The sequence below is a fragment of the Clytia hemisphaerica genome, unplaced genomic scaffold, assembly GCF_902728285.1.
Source record: "Clytia hemisphaerica strain Z4C2 unplaced genomic scaffold, Clytia hemisphaerica genome assembly, whole genome shotgun sequence".
NCBI classification, from domain to species: domain Eukaryota; kingdom Metazoa; phylum Cnidaria; class Hydrozoa; order Leptothecata; family Clytiidae; genus Clytia; species Clytia hemisphaerica.
Window position 1 is genome coordinate 830,724 of NW_027103473.1, and position 19,646 is coordinate 850,369.

The 19,646-nt window shown below is 36.1% G+C and overlaps 2 long non-coding RNA genes across 2 annotated transcripts; both read left to right on the forward strand.

Annotated features, from left to right (window-relative positions):
• The first annotated feature begins 8,115 nt into the window (after positions 1-8,115).
• On the forward strand, positions 8,116-9,121 carry LOC136798536 (uncharacterized). Its single transcript, XR_010845391.1, has 2 exons — positions 8,116-8,420; positions 8,634-9,121. It is a non-coding gene; the product is annotated as an uncharacterized lncRNA (long non-coding RNA).
• A 3,001-nt stretch (positions 9,122-12,122) lies between these two features.
• Positions 12,123-15,866, forward strand: LOC136798535 (uncharacterized). The gene is made up of 4 exons (XR_010845390.1): positions 12,123-12,187; positions 14,245-14,319; positions 14,545-14,618; positions 15,027-15,866. It is a non-coding gene; the product is annotated as an uncharacterized lncRNA (long non-coding RNA).
• The last annotated feature ends 3,780 nt before the right edge of the window (positions 15,867-19,646 follow it).

Below are 19,646 nucleotides of genomic sequence, written 5' to 3' on the forward strand. Positions count from 1 at the left end.
TTTTAACACATAATTTTTAAATATTTTCAATTTTATTCTAAAAAATTTTATATTGTAGGTCCACGTCATCAATGGTTACCCTTTTACCATTATTATCATATAAATAAAATAAAAATAAATTTTGATCAGTGTTCATAACATAATAGACTTTTTGCTTTTCTGTCAACCATATTGAATTGTATGAAAATATATCGGACAGAGAATCGAGACAAAAATACCATTAGATGCTAGAAATGTCCTGTTTTGTATGAATTCCTGAATTGTATGCCTCAAAAATACAGGAATGAAAAAGCTATGATGGTTTGAAAATATGCAAAACAATACACTTATGCAACAAATTCTACAAAAATGGAGTACACACACAGACACACATGGCGTTCTAAATAAGAGACCATTGGAGTACACACTAATTTTTCAAAACAAGCAAATTGAAAGTAGTAATTTTGAGGTCATACTTTCTATCCCATTATGATCATTAGATTACTGTGATGTCATTAAGTTTTGGTGTGTCTTGTTTGGCCCAGCAAAATGCATTAAAATACAGGTTAATGGAAACAAATGCGCTCCATTTTTGTCTGTTTTATACGTTTGTTTTTAAGCTAAAAATCTTAAAACAAAAGTGAGACTAAGCAAGATCACAAAAATAAACAAAAACAAATGAGAATTGGTCTATGGAAGAAATTAATAAAACCCCCGTTTTGGTATACAAGGCCCAGCACAACATGTTAGTGAAAACGAGTATTTTGCTGCTATCAATCAGGGTGTTCAGCTTGATGTTTTGAAATATGACATAATTTTACCCTGCTATCCAAGGAGAACAATCTACTGTTAGTTTCCGAAATGCCATGTAATCTTAGTACTAGTTAGTGGACCCACCCCTAAATCAGTATTGATACCAACCTGGAAAATCCTGATTTTCTGAAAAAGGGGGGCCCACCCCCTTTTCCCCCAACCAAGCTGATAATCAGTGCACATGTGATAATTTCATTTGCACGGATACTAAATATGGAGCTAACACATTGCACTCTGAAAACAAGTTTCTCTCATTCTAACTCAACGCCAATTTTCTTGAACTAAAACATAATGGCAAATGTTTTATAGATAAAACGAACTATACTAAATAAAAATCAATTGAAAAAATAAGTAAACAATTTAATGCTGCTTCTATGCATGGAAAAATATGTAAGAAGGAAATACTAGTATACCAATACTAGTACTATAATTACCTGTCATTTCAGAAACTATGGCAAATACATGAAACGCCAAAAATCACACATAAACCAGTATGAACATCAGAAACATGCAAATCCCTTTGAGTTTCATCGAAAGTTTGATATTTTCTGATATTTTTCAAGAAAATGAAGACACCATGCTGCCAAAGTAGTTTAGATGTTTAAAGATCTCAAACATGTCAGTTACCTTGCATCTGTATTTTAGACTAGTTATTCCGATTCTTTGCATTTGATTTTCATAGCTTAGCTGTCCACATGTCTCAACTGTTTTAGATGCGCGTTGCTGAACACCTTCTATCAATCTTGCGTGTTTTTTCAGTTTTGGTGACCAGATAACCTGGGCGTATTCTAAGTGTGGTCTGACAAATGTTACGTACAGTTTTCGAAACAGTTCTGGAGTGAGGTACATGAAGGTCCGCCTGATAAGACCAGCCATTGAATTAGCTTTTTTCACCTGATTTGATATGTGTTGGTCAAAGGAGAGATTCTTATCGATGATAACACCAAGATCTTTTTCGAATGATACATGTTCAAGGATTTTATCCCCTAGTGTGTATTCGTGTACATGTTTGATATTATTTGGCTTTCCTAGGGTTAGCACATGACATTTGTTAGGATGAAAAGTTAATAGCCATGTTTCGGACCACTTTTGTAGTTGGTTAATATCGTTTTGTATTACTAGTGCATCCTCAACTGATTCCACTTTATTGACGAGTTTGGTGTCGTCAGCAAAAAGGAATAGTTTTGACTTAACAGAATCTGGTAGATCGTTGATATAGAGAACGAAAAGGGTAGGCCCCACACTACCTTGAGGTACTCCACTGAGAACTGCTTTTTGCACCGATTCAACTCCGTTTACTTTGACAATCTGGGATCGATCCTTTACGAAGTTTTTGATATATATACCAATAGGTATTACCACTGATTACCAATATCACCCAAAAAAGTGCATTTTTGCCCATATCTTTTAAATAAATAGTCACAGCCGTAAGCTGCCTTTAGTAAATCTTCCTATAACTTTTTTACTTCAGGAAAACCAAAAACATTGGCCTTAATCGTTTGCTTTCAGTTCCTGTAGCCATTAGTATGACCCCTATAGACATCTTATTTCTATTATATTTTGAAGCGGGTTATTCAATAGAGATGTCATGTGACTCAAATCCTGTTTATTCTCGTGACTCAAATTCTATGTCTTGTTGGACTAGAGAATGAAATCATGTGATCTGATTGAATGAAAAAATACCAAGTGAACTGGAACGGAAAATAATTTTCATTCCAAAACAAGATGGCCGTAAGAAAAAGCACCTCTTTTTTGCTTTGGACGAAAGGTTGGAAATTCTGCTTAATTTTGAGGTTTTCTCTCAACTTTATTTTTTATTTTTTATAGCAATATATAGGTCTTTTGACCTCTATGAAACATAGGAAAATGTACGGTGTCTAGACATCCCAACCTAAAATCCCACCATACATTAAAAAACGCCCACCGGACAACACCATACAATGTACGGCGGTGTCCAGGGTCGTTTGAAAAGTATACAATCTCTGCCCCGGAGATCTTGATGATTTCTGCCATACTCGGTCAATCGAACAAATCGAACGCTGAATCGATTGAACGCAATTGAACGCAATCAAATAATTGCAATTCCGAATCACAATCGAATATTACCCAGGATTTGCCGTTTGATTGCTTCGTATTTGATTACGTTCGATTGATTCAATTGTATTAGATTTTATTCGCTTTGGTACGGTACTTGAGCGCTCAGCCGTCCACGCTAAAAAGCCCTAACGGAGTGATCCAATTTAATTTAATCGCAATCAAACTCATCAAACATAATCGTAACCAAACGAAATCGAAAATTAATCGAATGTAATTGACAATCAATTGAACATAGTCAGCTATTAATCGAACCAATCTAACTATACACGAACGCAATCAAACTGTACAGGCCAAGTTTTAAAAGTAAATAATGGGGCAAATTAGTGAAATATGCCCGGCTAATTTAGAAATCCAAGCTTCCAGGGGGGGGGCTACTTAGGCAAATGGAGGGTATACCCCTGAAGGGTAACTTTTATAGACTATATTTAAGTAAATGAGAGAAGAAACTACTCATACTACTCATACAAAGATCGGTTACAACTCATTAATCTACCCAGCCTAAAGACCAGGCAACAACAAGTTGGCGATATGGTAGAAGTTTTCAAGAACCTCCACATTTATGAAGAGTCCATAAGTTCTCTTTTTCTAGTGTAGCTAGACACCTGAAATTTGGAGGGAGAATTCTTTGATGGTGTTAGAATATTATTATATAAAAATATTTGTAAAATATTTAGTATATTTATGAAAATAACAAAAGATATATCTATTTCTGAAAAAAGAAGACATTGCATTGTTTTATTTTTATTTTTGAAGAAAATTAGTTTGGAAAAGGTTAGCCTGGAGATCCATGCTTTGATTTCTTATTCTATATACTGATGGCGAAATATATAGCATGGTATGGGCTGAGAGTTTGAATTTCAGATCCTAATAACGGTTGAAAACATAGCCAATCAAATTTTGTTATTCTTTTACTGGTCACACTTTCTTAGAGAAAGCGCAATTTCCAAAATTTGGTTTTTGTTTTAGTAAGTGAGGACAGTGCTAAATTCGAATTTCCCACTGTAAATATTTTGAGGCAGATTTGTGTCTCACAGGTGTCATACCCGGCCTGTATACATCAGATTATAAAAATACAGGACGGTTCTCCTGTCTAGGAAAAGGTTGAAATGAGTCAAAAAAGGTGATAGGACCCATTTTCAAGGGGCCTCTGGAAATGGAGGAACAAAAAGTTATAAGTAAAGAGTAAGTTTTTTTGAAAGGAGTAACCCCAAATGAAAAGAAAATCCATTTCTGCAGAAACATAAACTTTTTTTTGGGACATTCCCATGCTAAAGAAGCAAAAAAAGTGAGAAAAACTATATGAAAATCAAAGAACTAAAATTAGCGATTGTGATTTTTGAATTCCTCACCCTTTTTCTGATAAACATACAAAGTTTCAGCCTTCAACTACATTTTCCTCCATTTCCAGAAACATTTTTTCGTCGTTACCGTAACTTGGTCTAATGTCGACATCCCTCCTCTAATTCCGACACCCTTTTTACTAGCCGAAATTTATAAAAAGGTTGAACCTGTTTTTCTTGGCTTAGTGGTCACAAAGCAGTTAGTCACACTAGGAAATCAAGCTTTCAGAAAAAACAACATCAGTCATCTACAGGATGTATTTCAACAAGAAGGATGAGAGTTACCTGAATCAAGTTCAAGATCCCAAGACAATCAATTAAAACTTGAAAACTTAAAATGAGACAAAATTACCGATTGCGAACGTGCAGCAGCCAAATATCAACCAACCAAATTTTGTCATTCAATTCCTGAGATAGTGCTTCGATTTTTAAGGCCTTGTTTATACGCTAAAGTAAAAATAATTCCGCACATGTAAATGGGTCATTGTTTGAGGTCCGGCAGAATTTCCGGGAAAAAGCCTATCCGGCGGTGCGCGGATCTAGGTGGGCTCCGCCTCCCCTGTAGATCTTTTTCTTGGGAAGTTGCTCTTCAAATTAGTTTTCAAGGTTGGCTTGGCTCAAATTTTTTTATCTATGGCTCAAATTTTAGGCAATTTCTAAAAGTTTTTGAAAATGTTATTTTCATTAAAAAGCGCAAGGGTTATTTTTTCATGAATCCCTTTAGAAGTTTTGCGGTGCATTTTTTTGCTTGAGTCAAGTAAACGATAAAGCGCTTTCGCAGCATTAATCTTTGATACGCATTTTGGCGGGACGCTAGTGTGACTACCTTAAGTGGATAAATTTTTGCGTGTACTAATTTTCGTGTGATGAGAATTTAAAGATTTCGCGTGGATTAAATTTCGCGAATCAAGGGTCTTTAAAATTTTCGCGTGGATTTAATTTCGCTTGTAACTAGAAAAGAGATGTGTTTTTAATCGAACAAAGGCAGACAATGTCACTCAAAAGCTTTCAAAAAACTTCAAATAAAGTACTAGAGTTTATAAGTGAAGTAAATTGAAGTTGAACACTCGTAATACAGTAATTCTTTTTTTGATTTCGCAAACTTTTATTTTCGCGATTGTAAAATTCCAAATAATTTTGCGTGGACTAATTTTCGCGAATCAAAGCCCTCCAAAATTTTCGCGTGGACTAAATTTCGCGAAAATGGCCAAAATTCGCGAAAACCGCAAAAATTAATCCACGCGAAAATTTATCCACTTAAGGTAACTGCAAAGGAATAATCCTTTTTCAATCAATGACTCAAGCTTTCATATCATTCTTTTCTCTAAAAAAGGGTGTCGGAATTAGACGAGGGATGTCGATATTAGACCAACTTACGGTAGTTGCAACTTTTTTTTCTCCCGTCGGGAAACAATTTTGAAAAATGTTGCAAAAACATTCGGAACTTTACCAATTTGCCGTCTGGAAAGCTAAGATCACGGGCTTTCTTTTAGTAAAAACCGGAACGCTTCAGCATACGTAGAAAAATTTTCGAAGGGTCCAAAGTTCACGGAAAAATGAAACATTTGGTTTGACGTCAAAGAAAGTTGCCTGACTTCCTGGAAGTACAAAAGGTATAGGAAGATTTACTTAAGGTAGCTTAAGGCTGTGACTATTTCATGGCTTGGCAGTAGGTTTTAGGTGCCCCCCTAAAAATGCAGGTGACCCCTAAGATCTAGGTAACCCCTTGTTGCCAAATATTTTAGCAGTTACATCAATATGCCAAAAACATTTTGTTCAACCACCTTCACTTCAAGATAGGCCACCATAGAATGAACTTCCTTTTATAGGATGAACCATATTCATGTGGCTTTCAGCATTGCACTCCATCACAGAGCCTATTTGAGATATTTCACTAACTAGCCCATAGAAATATTTTAAACCTTTATTATTTGAATGCATGCCTTTTTAATACTCAAATATAAAACAATTAAAATTTTTTAACTTGGTCATTAGTCAAAAAAGTCATTAAAATTGATTAGTTTCTGCGACGGCATTTTACCAATTTGCCGTCACTTTGCCGTCTAGCCCATGTCCACAGTGTTATATACCGCTGGAAAGCTAAGATCACGGGCTTTCATTTAGTAAAAACCGGAACGCTTTAGCATACATAGAAAAAAAGTTCGAAGGGTTCAAAGTTCACGGAAAAATGAAACATTTGGTTTGACGTCAACGAAAGTTGCATGACTTCTGAGGACCGTGCCGACGCACCGGACTTAACGAACACCGGACACGCGAAAATCCGGTGTAAAAGAGAAAGGATTTCGGAGAAGGATATTTTTTCCCACCGGACAATCAAAACACCGGACATGACCAGTCCGGTGCGTCCGGTGTTTCTTAATTTTTTGTTTCATAAATGTCCGGCGTCCAAAATTCCCTGTATGCAACACCGGACTGACACCGGATTTATTGCGTCCGGTGTAGCGAAAGGATACTTTTTGCCACCGGACAAATACACAAGACAGTCTGGTGCGTCGGCAGGGTCCTGACTTCTGGAGTCGCTGCCCTTGAAGATGGGTCCTACCACCTTTTTGACTCATTTCAACCTTTTCCAAGCTAATTTTCTTCAAAAAAAAAATAAAACAATGCAATGTCTTCTTTTTTCAAAAAAAGATATATCAGTCGAGCACACTGTCATATTTTAAACGACAAAAAAATGAGTAATCACATCATTTAGCGCCACGCTAAACAAAAGAAAAAAAGAAAGATCAAAGGCTTAAAACAAAAAGTACTTAAAACGTTCAATAACACGTCGTGGTGAAAACAAAAATACGATATTCGTTTAGCGGCTCTTATAAGGAACATTGATATATATTTCTGCTACCCCACAATTTGCAGTCGAAAAATTGAGCAAAATATTGAAAATATTTCTGCGGTGAAGTTTTTCAAATTTCCTTATAGAAATCTCATGTTTGGTACTCCTACACGGTAGAAAAAGTGAAGAGATGAGAAATATGACGTAAACACGATGCAAGTAGTAATTATATTCCCAATTGATTACGAAAAGTTATTCTTTCAACAATGGTAAGTTTTTTATTACGTCTATTAGGATGACGTCTTTGCAGATTCCTGTGAGTGAGAGTTACTTTAAGCAGGTCATTGACATGCGAATGAGTTCAAGGATATTATCTAAGGCCCTCTTTATATCACGATCAATAGGGGATAAAACTTGCTTTTTTATGCTTTCTCACAAGCATTAATGTATATTAAGGCAACGTAAAAAGCTTGGTAAAATAGTGGGAAGAAATATTATTTTATCAGATACGTATTATCCCTGTATCGTATCACGCGAGTGGTATTTTAGCTCCCCCGCCTCTCGCACCTCCCTGTGTCACAACAAAGGAAATATACCATATTACATCCCTGTCTCATGCGAGTATGCGAGTGATGTTTTGCTTTTCTATCTCCCTGTCTCACAAGGAAGGAAATACACATCATGTCCTTGTCGGAATACAAATTACATCTCTGTCTTGTGCGAGTGGGATTTTTTACTTTCTCGTCACTTTTGTCTTAATGACACGACTCAGAATACCGCTATTATTACCCTAAGTCGATTAATTTTCGCATGTACTTTATTTTAGAGAATTGAGAATTTTAAAAAATTCGCTGCGAAGCAGCCTCTTTTTCACTAGATTTAACCAAATTTCTTTAGTTTTAACGGATTTTCAATTTATAGCAAGAACTAAGTTTTGCGAAAAGGGCCAAAACTCATGAAAATTACGAATTTACCATTTTCATCGACCTCTAACGTTAGAGGTCGATGCCATTTTCAATTACTCCACGCGAAGTTAGAGGTCGATGCCATTTTCAATTACTCCACGCGAAGTTTAATCAACCTAAAGCGGCAGATACGTAAGGTATTTGAGTACAGAATTTCACCGGTTTGGGGACTGTAAAGATCTTCTAACGCCACATGATGGACATTTAAAAATGTTAGAAAGGTTTTGAAACGCTGTTGTGTGTCAACTGTTTCATATTTGATCGGTATTAAGATGTGGTTTTGCCAGTTGAAGATTAAAATAATTTGAATATATTGCTTTTCTTTCTAGATATTCCAAATGGACTTGCCGAATAATGGTACAGCTAACAAGTATCCCGGATCGAGAAGTCAACGCATCGTCATATTGCACATACAACATTAATTAGGAAAAGGTATTTCGTTCTCGAATGTTTCACCTGGTTTTATCATCCTTTATACCATTTTAATATGTATCTTTTCTTCTAGTAAAATAATTTTGTCATACACCCCTATTTAAGGTCGTTGACTTCTATCTAAAGATAAGCTCAATAATCTAATGAAGCCCAGAATATACCGCAAAATTAGTTTTATGACAATTTTTTTAATTCATCCGTTGCCTTTTATAGGGACCACTGGGTGAACCGATAATCGAGATCGTTCTCAGGTAGACATGACTCTTAATTATCAACTTGACTAAAACACGACAGAAAAATCGTTTGTTCACCATCGAAGCGCGAAGAACTATGCACCCGATTGTATCCACGGAGATTATATATACAAATTCTTTTATTACACCCCTATATCAGTGACACGGTCAGCTCCACTCAATGATGAATTACCCGGTGAAAGAAATTGCATAGAACCCAAATCAAAGATCTTATTTATGGTCTTACCGTCTTACCCCGGTCAATCTCAGTTTTTTTAAGAATTCTTGAATATTAGTTGAAAGTCAATTTTTCCCTACCAGAGGAAGTTAAAGGTTATCACTTAGTGAGCTTTGGAGATCCTATATTAAGACCTGGTGGGTTTCAAAACTTCACTGGGTCACTGAGAAAGGGGTGTTTGTCTATTATATATGAAATATAGAAAATGTACGTCTATGCGTGTTAGTAAATGTCCGGGACAGTGTATCATCCGTTTATGAATTGGGGAGAGAAAAACTCCATATTGAGTAATTAAGTCATTCTGAGGGGCTCAGATAGCCGATAGAACTTTCCAAAGGGGATAAACTTGAAAAATTTGGGGGGAAATGATGAAAATTTCGACGAGTTAACAAAAGTACACGCCGTCGCAATTTTTCCCCGACCATTTAAAACCCCAAATTTTCTTCCCCGTTAAGATATTTTGCAATAGAAATTTCCCGCTGTAGGTCCCCACCGGGTTCTGTGATACAAAAGTGTTGTGCAGATTATTATGTTCTTCTATTGCTCGCTTATCCTTCTGACATGTGATCTTCACAGCTTTGGTAAAAAAAAAAAAAACGCAAAGCAAATGCTTGATGAGTTTTTTTGTTCTTATAAAAAGTCTTCGTTTTCTAAAAATGAAATCGGAAAAAATGATCAAATTATATCTAATCTCACTAATTATGCCAATTAACTAAGTGTTAATAACATTTTCAAGTTTCAATTTATACCGTTGCAAAATCAATCAAGTTTTTGGATATGGCCGAGGGAATTAACATACCAGTTTAGCGTCACCAGCATGCCTGAAACTAGATGCGGCATATTTTCATTTTTCATTATTCATTATTTTTCCATTACAGGCTCTACAGCAACAAATCCACACTGTACAAACACCACCACACCACAGACGATCAACCTTTTGAAAACATCTTCTCGGGTATGTATTGCGCATGTGCAGTTACAGAAATTGAAGTATCCGTGACCGGAAAAAGAATCGATTCCAGAGGCCGCGGCGGTAAAATTAAAGACTTACGCGGACATTTGGATTTCAAGATACAAAAAACTTTTAGTGTAGAGCGGGTTTAATTTTTTGTAGTGTGATGTATACGGGGACTAAAGTCCCGATCGAACAGAAGCTATGACGCACGCGCAGGAAATTGTTATTTTTCGCACTTTAGGCAACAATGATGATAGCTGTAGGAGATGGAGTTCAATTTTCAGGTTTGTCTGTGAAATAATGAAATTTTCTTAAAATAATGAAATTTTTACGAGGCTACACAAAACACACGCGGGCGGGTGACGCTAAGCTGGTATGTCAATTCCCTCGGCCTATCGTGGGATTTGAAAATTTCTAGTGTTTTAATTGCTTTGATAGATTCAAAACACAAGTTACTCTGAGGTGGAACATTATGATGTAGTCATTCAATAGGTCTTTTTGCTTTTCTTTTTTGTATAGAGATGACTTGAAAAGATCGCTCAGTACTTGACTGTATATCTTTCATTATTTTGATAAATAATATACTAAATATTTTACACAATTATTTTTATATAATAATATTCTAGCACCATCAAAGAATTCTCCCTCCAAATTTCAGGTCTCTAGCTACACTAGAAAAAGAGATATGCAAAATTGAAGAAGCATGACTGAAAAATTTCTTTTTTTACTTTTTTGACACATTTTTCGAATTTTTCCAAGCTATTTTCCTAACCTTTTTTTTAACATTTTTAGTCAAATTTTTTACACTAAAATTTGAATATCTTTACAACCACTGATCCTCTGGCAGTCAGGAACAGTCGCCTTATTAGGAGACGCCTCCTGATTAGGAGACCCGTCTCCTAATCAGGAGGTTCACGTCTCCTAATCAGGAGACGGGTGTAATTATCTCGTGAACGAGCAAACTGCGCATGATTTGATTGCTCCCAATGGAAAGAGCACAAAAAATTGATTCCATATGGTGATTTTCAGAAAAATCCACCGGTGGAATCAATCACAATTCCAATAATCCATAAGAACCAATCAGAAGTAAGAATCTGTCTTCTGAACAAAAGCGTCTCAAAAAGAAAAATGGCGGACATGAAAAAAATCAAGAGGGGCTTCCTTGTAGTGCATTATATTAGGATTGTGATCGATTGCACCGAGAAATTTTGATAATTTTTTTAAAACTTTACTAATTCGAGGCTGCTCTTTCCATTAAAACTAGTTTCAAAATGCGCGGAAAAGCCTAGAGCCCTTAAAATTGAGATCAAAGTTTTATGTCTCCTAATTAGGAGACGGGTCTCCTAATCAAGCGACCTACATGTCTCCTAATCAGGAGACGTCTCCTAATCAGGAGGCGTCTCCTAATAAGGCGACTGTTCCTGACTGTCTGGAGGCCTATGACCCCTCATTTTTTCAAAGCTCTACAAGATCAGACAAGATAGGATAGGTTTTGAAAAAAAATTAAAATTTGAAAAATCTTCTGGAGTTGCTATCCTAGCCTGGGAATCCATGCTATGATTTCTTCTTTGATAAACTGATGGCGAAATGTATAGCATGGTATGGGTTGAGAGTTTGAATCTCTCAGATCCTAATAACGGTTGAAAACATAGCCAATCAAATTTTGTTATTCTTTTACTGGTCACACTTTCTTAGAGAAAGCGCAACTTTCGAAATTTGGTTTTTATTTTAGTAAGTGAGGACAGCGCTAAATTCGAATTTCCCACTGAAAAAAATGTGAGTCCAATATTGGACTCACAGCTCGAACCTGTCTTGTGTACATCAAATTATAAAAAAACACACGACGGGTCTCCTGTCTATTGCTATCCCTGGTTCTAAAAATTGATTTGAGCCTATACCCTGGTAAATCAACTCGGGTTCAATTTCGGGTGTATCAGGTTCACCCGACCTTACCTGAAATTGCTATTTTTGGAAGTCCGGTTCGTTTCCAGTAAATCGGGTTAACCCGAATTCACGGGTTGTTCAGGTTGTTGTTTTTTCGAGTATTACGGGTTTACCTTAAAAGTCGGGAAACCCAGGTTAGCGTGCGCCTGCGCATCGAGCACTTACCTGAAGAACTCGGGTTATTGGACGATTTAGAGTGGTCCTTCGCGTCCGCAAAAATATTTTTTTCACCATCGAGAATTTAGAGCGCGCTTTTTTTCTTTCTGCAAGAGAGTTCAAGATGGGAGGTCACGTCACTTCGTACTTCTCATTTTTACAACTTACTCTGACAACTGGATGAAGAAAATCGCCTTCAATTTTCCAAAGACAATGACTATGACTGGATGAAGAAAAAAAGGTATGCTTTTATCATTCTTTATTTTCTTAATAAATTTGACAGGGCAGGGGAAGTTGGTTTGATTCATGGTTACTTCTGATCAATTTCTTGTCTCTTTTCTCAGCCTTAGAGTGTTCTTTGAACTTAAGTGCCAATAATATATCTCAGTTATATTATTTATCTTTGCAAGTAAGTCTATAAAGTAATCCCAATAAATTGTTTTCTGGAAACTTTTAACCTTTATTAGAGCTAGAATCTGAGAGTGTTTGTTTGAGGTGTATCTCACTAGAGTACGACACCTTCTACTTCAACAACAACAGTCGGAATCCAGCGTGGAAATTCGTCTACTATGACTGCTTTTTTGTCCGAACACAGTTGCATGATTTGTCATATTTTGTCTGAAGGCCAACCAAAATAGTGCATCTCAGAAATCAATAATTCTTCACTGAGTTTTTTTTTACAATCACCTAAACTTTTACCAATTGGTTTACCAATTTTACCAACCGGCAACAAATAATGTTCTCAACTTCAGTTGAGCTATAATCTGAGAATGTCTGTCAGTATGTCTGTGCAGTCTGTCTGTCTGTCAATGCTTAACTTTGTTTGGGGCAGCGGGCAGGCTGGAGTCTTCAAAAATGGTCGGATTCGGCTGAAATTTTGCACACTTGTTCCTTGGGTGAATATCTTGGAGCATGTTTTTCATTTTTTCAAAATATTGAGTCTTAGGGGTGTGGTCATGTGTTTTAGTCTCAAAACGAGTCTAAAAACTTTGGGACAGGTTGGAGGCTTCAAAAATATTCCGATTCAGCTGAAATTTTGCACACTTGTTCCTTGGGTGAATATCTGGGAATATTTTTTTTATTTTTTCAAAATTTCAATTCTTAGGGGCATGGTCATGACTTTTGGCCTTAAAACGAGGCTAAAAACTCTGGGACAGGTTGGAGGCTTCAAAAATGGTCCGATTTAGCTGAAATTTTGCACACTTGTTCCTTGGGTGAATATCTGGGAATATCTTTTTCATTTTTTCAAAATTTCGATTCTTAGGGGCGTGGTCATGACTTTTGGCCGTAAAAGGAGGCTTAAAACTCTGGGACAGGTTGGAGGCTTCAAAAATGGTCCCATTTAGCTGAAATTTCGCACACTTGTTCCTTGGGTGAATATCTGGGACCTTTTTTTCATATTTTCAATATGTTGACTCTTAGGGGTGTGGTAACGAGTTTCAGCCTCAAAACGAGGCTAAAAACTTTTGGGCAGGCTTGAGACTTCAAAAATATTCCGATTCAGCTGAAATTTTGCACACTTGTTCTTGGGTGAATATCTGGGTTATTTTTCATTTTTTTAAATTTGGATTCAATAGCACGACCCTAGTCATGACTTTTACCCTCAAAACAAGGCTGAAAACTTTAAGGCAAGCTCCAGACTTCAAAAATGGTCCGATTTTAGCTGAGTAACAGCAAAATTCTTTGAAACTTCACCATTTCCATTTTTTTACACTGGCACAATAAAAAAATCTTTCATGAGATTCGTAAAGTACACTATGCAATGCTTCGATTGCAATTCTACCGATTTTGTCTTTTAAATAACTTTTTTTATTGCACTCATTAGACAGGTAACATTTTTTTTGGGCCGGCCTGATACACTCATTTCGTTTTATAAGCATACGGTAAATTTCGGCTGAAGCTCACTATGCTTAAGTAAAGCTGAATTTTGAGCCTCGACTATGCTTAACCCTTGCTCGGTAAAAAAATTATAAAGGGGGGTAAAAAATTTCTCGCATTTTCCCCTATCTTTAATCTTGAGAGAAATGAAGACATTCTATTGTTTTCGAATGTTGTTGTTATTATAAGTTGTGTTATTTATAAGAGATTAAACAAAAATAAAATCACCACATTCACCATTCAGGTGGTTAGATAATTTTTTTTACTTATATAGGTTTCATAAGGGAATAACTGATAGTTTTTGGATGGGTGTAGCTCAAGAAAGAGAATCCAATAAAACATGCATACCCTGCTTCCCTCACTCAGGAAAGAACAATATAAAATGAAAAATATTTTTTGATATTCATTCTTTTTTAACAGGTTCAACCCCAACAAGAGCTAAAATGCACAAAGAATTCAAAATTGACAATTCACTCAGACTACACCGCAAGTCAAGTAAGTACCGAATGTCTGTTAAACTATTCAGATGTTGAAAGATGCCTGTTAAACAGATGCCAAACTGTAAAAATCACAAATCTTTGGTCTGTTTAGCTCAGTACACTGAAGGCTGTGAACAAGAATTTGTAGCCTTCTGCTAATTTTTTGAAAAAGTCATTGCTTGAGATTTAAATGGAGTTTGTGGTAACAATTCAGTAATAAGAAATTCTAATATTTTTTTAGACATGGCTCTTCCAACCATAGTACCAACTGAATCAAAATTTGAAAGCTGATGAAAATTCTTTCCCATTTAACAAGTAAGTGTTATTTTTCAATGCGAAGATATTTGGGCGGATGAACAGGTCAACAATATCATGATATATTCCAGTATACTATTCTTTAGGGAAGCCATTTCAAGTTCTGAGGGTTTGAAATTTTTGTTGAAGGACTCCCTAGGGCACTCAGGCAAGATGGAGATGCGTCGCTTACCAGAGTCCCTTTTATAAGTAAAGAAATACTTGGGATATTTTAAAATTCACTAAATTTTTGAAATCAGCTAAATCTGAGCTAAAAATTGTTTAGGATCCATTTTTTAACACCAGTGACACGTCAGTGACAGTACCCCTCCCCAGGGAAATTCAAACATTAAATGTATACAATAATGGACAACGCTTCAAAACCTTACTGAATTTCTATGACATCATTATTTATCATTAATTTTTAAGGTGAAGAAAGTCAATGGAGTTTCGTGACAGCAACAAATTCGGTTGACTCAACTAAAATTTGCGATGTTGTTTTCACATTTCTTTTGCAATATGAATCTTCAGTCTCAAACACGTTCCCCGTGTCTATATTAGATGGTGACAGCTTATTGTATAATGTGTTCCAAACAGTTGTTATTCCTGGTTATTGATGTCAAATGAGTGCAACTGTAATCTGCTTTTGAACTGGAACCTCTTATACATTCAATTGGACATTGCATGTACCAACAATCAAAGGAGGTTCATGACAGCGACAAATTCGGTTAACTCAACTCAAATTTGCGATGTTGTTTTCACATTTCTTTTGCAATATGAATCTTCATTCTCAAACACGTTCCCCGTGTCTATATTAGATGGTGACAGCTTCTTGTATAATGTGTACCAAACAGTTGTTATTCCTGGTTATTCATGTCAAATGAGTGCAACTGTAATCTGCTTTTGAACTGGAACCTCTTATACATTCAAAGGGACATTGCATGTATCAAAAATCAATTAACGAGCAATCATGTAAAAGTAATTTTTTTATTCTACGAAATGTGTTAAAGTAGACAAATTATTTACAATTTATGAATTTAGAATTTATATCAATTATTTACTTTCATTTTATACTATATTAATTTTATCAAAAATTTTGAAGGATAACTTTTCTTGACACTGCTTTAAGGAAATCAATTTTCATAAGAGATTCTCATTTTCGCTGACTTTTGTCAGTTCCAAGTCACATTTTTAAACATCAGTATTATATTTTAAAGTAATATCGCGTTGGAAAGATAATTTTGAACAGATTGATTTGAGTTCGCTAGGTCCGTTGCAATTATTTCTAACTTAACAGTATCACTAAGACTTGCCTTATTAATCCACTCAAAATTATCTTTTGGACGAATTTTTACTTTTATTATGACATCTTTCAATCGTTTCTATGTTCAAAAACTAGAAAATGCCTTTTCTGAATTAGTTGGAACAGACGTTACATTAAGTTGATAAAAGAGCCAGTCAACAAATCATTTTTCCCCAAAAAGATCGTTGACAGTCTATGTTTGTAAATCGTGTATTCTTCGTAGCTAGATTACTCTTAAGCTGTTAAACTGTATTTGTGAATTCTTATGTGATTATTCTTAATTTTTACTTAAGTTTTACCCTAGTATTACCCGAGTTAGTTTACCAGGGATTATTCAAATTTGTGTAATTTTCATTTTGAGGGGCGTGTAATGGGCGTTGTTTTTCGTGTTTATTTTATATAGCCTCATCCGCCCACATGCAGGACCAACATAACAAGATGGCTTCCGGCTCCCTACAAGATCTGACCTGACTGACAGTAAAATGGCTACTCGTGGCAGACCATTGAAAGATATCAACGAAAACCAAATCCTTGCACTAAAAACAATAGGGTTCAAATGGAAGGAAATAGCTGATCTTATTGGAGTCTCGGATAGGACACTTAGAACGCGAAGAAAGGAATTTACTCAAGAAATTTTAACATATGATGTAATTAACGACTATGAACTTGACAACATCATTCAGGACATCTTAGAGGACTCTCCGAACTCTGGAGAACGGATGATCACAGGTGCTTTATTATCAAAAAGCATCAAAGTCAAACGGCAGCGTGTGAGAGAGTCACTTGATAGAGTAAATCCAAACAGACAATCATTGAGTAGAAGAATTACAAGAAGAGTCTGTAATGTTGCTTCTCCAAATGCCTTATGGTGCTTGTTAATATTGAAAAGAAGTACTTCTGGGAAGATATTTCAGTTAATTTACATTTATGAAAATCAGTCTGAGCTGGATGACATGCCAGTGTCCATAGTCCAGTGTGATATAGTCCAGGATGATCCCAGTTCTTAGCCATTCTCATGGAAAATAATATGGCATAGTTGCCAAGTTTCACATAGTGCTATACACACACTAAACTTTAGTAGGTAGAGAGGGAGGGGGAGGGGGTGTCTTCTCGAAAGTGTATTCTTGGGAATCCCTAACCTCGGGAGGGGTTAAAAGAAATACAGTCATAGTTTCATGGGGGTCAGGAACCCCCACCTTAAATAATTAAACCCCCCTAAAGGACAGCCCGCCAGTATAAAAAATAAAATAAAATATATACAATATATAAATTTTTGACGGACCCCCCTAGTTAGACAGTCCTTTTACATACTTTTGCAATGGCCAAAGAGGTAATAGTTGTCAAGTACCTTGCAATTTCAAGTTTTTTAAGTTAAATTAGAAAGCAAAAAACTAGAAAAGTTGCACCACAGACAAAAATTTTCAAGAAACTTTGATGATTGCATAGTGTGGACCCCCCCTTTAAAATTGAAACCCCTTATAAAGGCCGACCCCCCCCCCTAGAAATTGAGATTTTTTAACGTCTTGTGGTTTAGATGTCAAACCCTCCCCCCTCCATAGATTCTACCCCCTATCCTTAGGGGGGGGGTCTGAGAGTTTCAAAAATTTTCGTAAGGGGGGGGTCTTTTTTCTTTCAATTTCCTAAGGGGGGTATTGTTTGGTAAGGGGGGGGGGTTCCCACAAATATTAGCAAAGCTCAACGGGACAGTCATTTAACAATGCATATTCCAAAAATTTTGCCTGCGGCGCCATTTTCCCATCTTTTTCATTGCAGATTTTAAAAATGTTTGCCTGCGCAGCTTCTGATTTCGCTACTGAACCTGAAAATGTTGCTTATCATGCACTCAAAACTTGTGTTTAAAAACAACAGTAAAAAGTTTAGCTTGTTGGTAAAAATGCAGCAAGTTAGCAAATTTGGTAGGGCAGAGTCGGGGGGGGGGGTCTCTAATTTTTTTTCAAATTTCGTAAGGGGGGTTGCCACTTAAGGGGTCTTCCTACCTAAGGGGGTCTTGACCCCTCTATAATCTATGGCATCCGGTAGGGTGTGGCGTCAAAACCCAAAGTCATAAAATTTCAAGATGTAGTATTTTTTTGCGAAAATTTAACCTGTTGTAAGCCATTTTGCACAATTTTTAAGGCCAGAGAAGTCCAAAATTGGTTGATTGCCCCTGGGGGTACCGATTTACACTCAAAAATAGTGAAAAATGGCAATTTTCGGCCTTTTTAGCCCTAAAATAGGCTAAAAACATCTCCAATCAAAGACAAAGCAAAAAAAGTTGAATGGAAGTCAAAATTAGCTCAAAAAATGTAAAAACGAGCTATTTTTGGCTAATTTTTTTTGGGGGGGAGGGCAAAACGCAAAAAAAATGCAATTTTCGAACTTAATCCGGGCACTGACCTTGATGACAATGGACCCTGTCAGATACTGATTTTTGAAATTTGGTGATTTTGGAACCTTGTCAGAGACTTTCAGAGGGTGAAAAAGGGACCCTAACCTGCCCTAACCAGTGGCACGCCTCCGTACCCATTTAACCCTATTTTTATCAGGGGGTGGATTCCACCACAACGGTGTTCTTTCGGTAATAGCTCAGTGAAAAAATAATTTCATGCTCTGAAACTTTGTGACTTTTAGTATAATCATATTACAAACATGTATACCGATTTCCGTGATCATAGAAATAGTATATCGGGTTTTATGGCTTTATCGTGACGAGACAACATAAAACCCAGCTAAAACCTTGTAAAACCTCAAAATCTCAAAATTGGCATAACTTTTGATATAGTTATCCAAATGACTTCAAATTTTGACGGGTTTTAGATATTAATTAGTACTTTTAAAATTTTTCAAAAAAATTTCATGAAAATGATGACGTCATCAATAATGACGTCATAATTTTTCGAAAATTTTGCTCATCTTCAGCATGGATTTTAACTTCAATTTTAATGTTAAATTAAAAACCGGCAAAATATGTTGAAGATATACCCTTTGGCTTTCAGAAAATCAAAACAGAACTGAAAAACCTTGCTTTGTTCGAATTTGAATGCCATTTTAGTAAAGGGTACTTTTTAACTGGTCAGCGGTAGGCGAAAACTTTGTGATGACGTCATTGCATGTATGATGACGTCACGAACTTGAAATTTTTCCCACGAGTTCCTATTATGGTAGTGAACATTCCTGCCAAGTTTCATGTTCATGGCACATCTAGATCAAAAGTTATGGCCGTGTGGTGGATTCCACCCCCTGATAATACCAAACTCAAAAAAGCTTGATAATAATAGGGTTAAGCCTGAGTGCCTAGGAAAGTTTTATGTGCTTTTATTATGGATTTTCTTTCACATTTTAGGCATATGGATGGGTTTCATAAGATGATTCGTTGGAGACTAGTCATCCATGGGTGTATAGATGGATACTCGCGTTTAATTACCTTTTTGAATTGCTCAAACAATAACCGTGCTGATACAGTCCTAAATCTTTTCATAGGCAGTTTGAATCGATTTCGTTGTCCTTTAAGAATTCGAAGTGACCATGGCATGGAGAACACTTTTGTCGCTAGATGGATGTTGGAGAATTTAGGAGTTGACAAAAAGCCATTCATTACGGGACGAACAGTCCACAACCAACGAATTGAAAGGTTGTGGGTTGATGTGAAAGGTTATGTCGCTTTTTTGTTCATTGATTTATTCAGAGCAATGGAAACTGACGGATTGCTTGATATTGATGATGAGCTACATCTATTTTGTTTACAT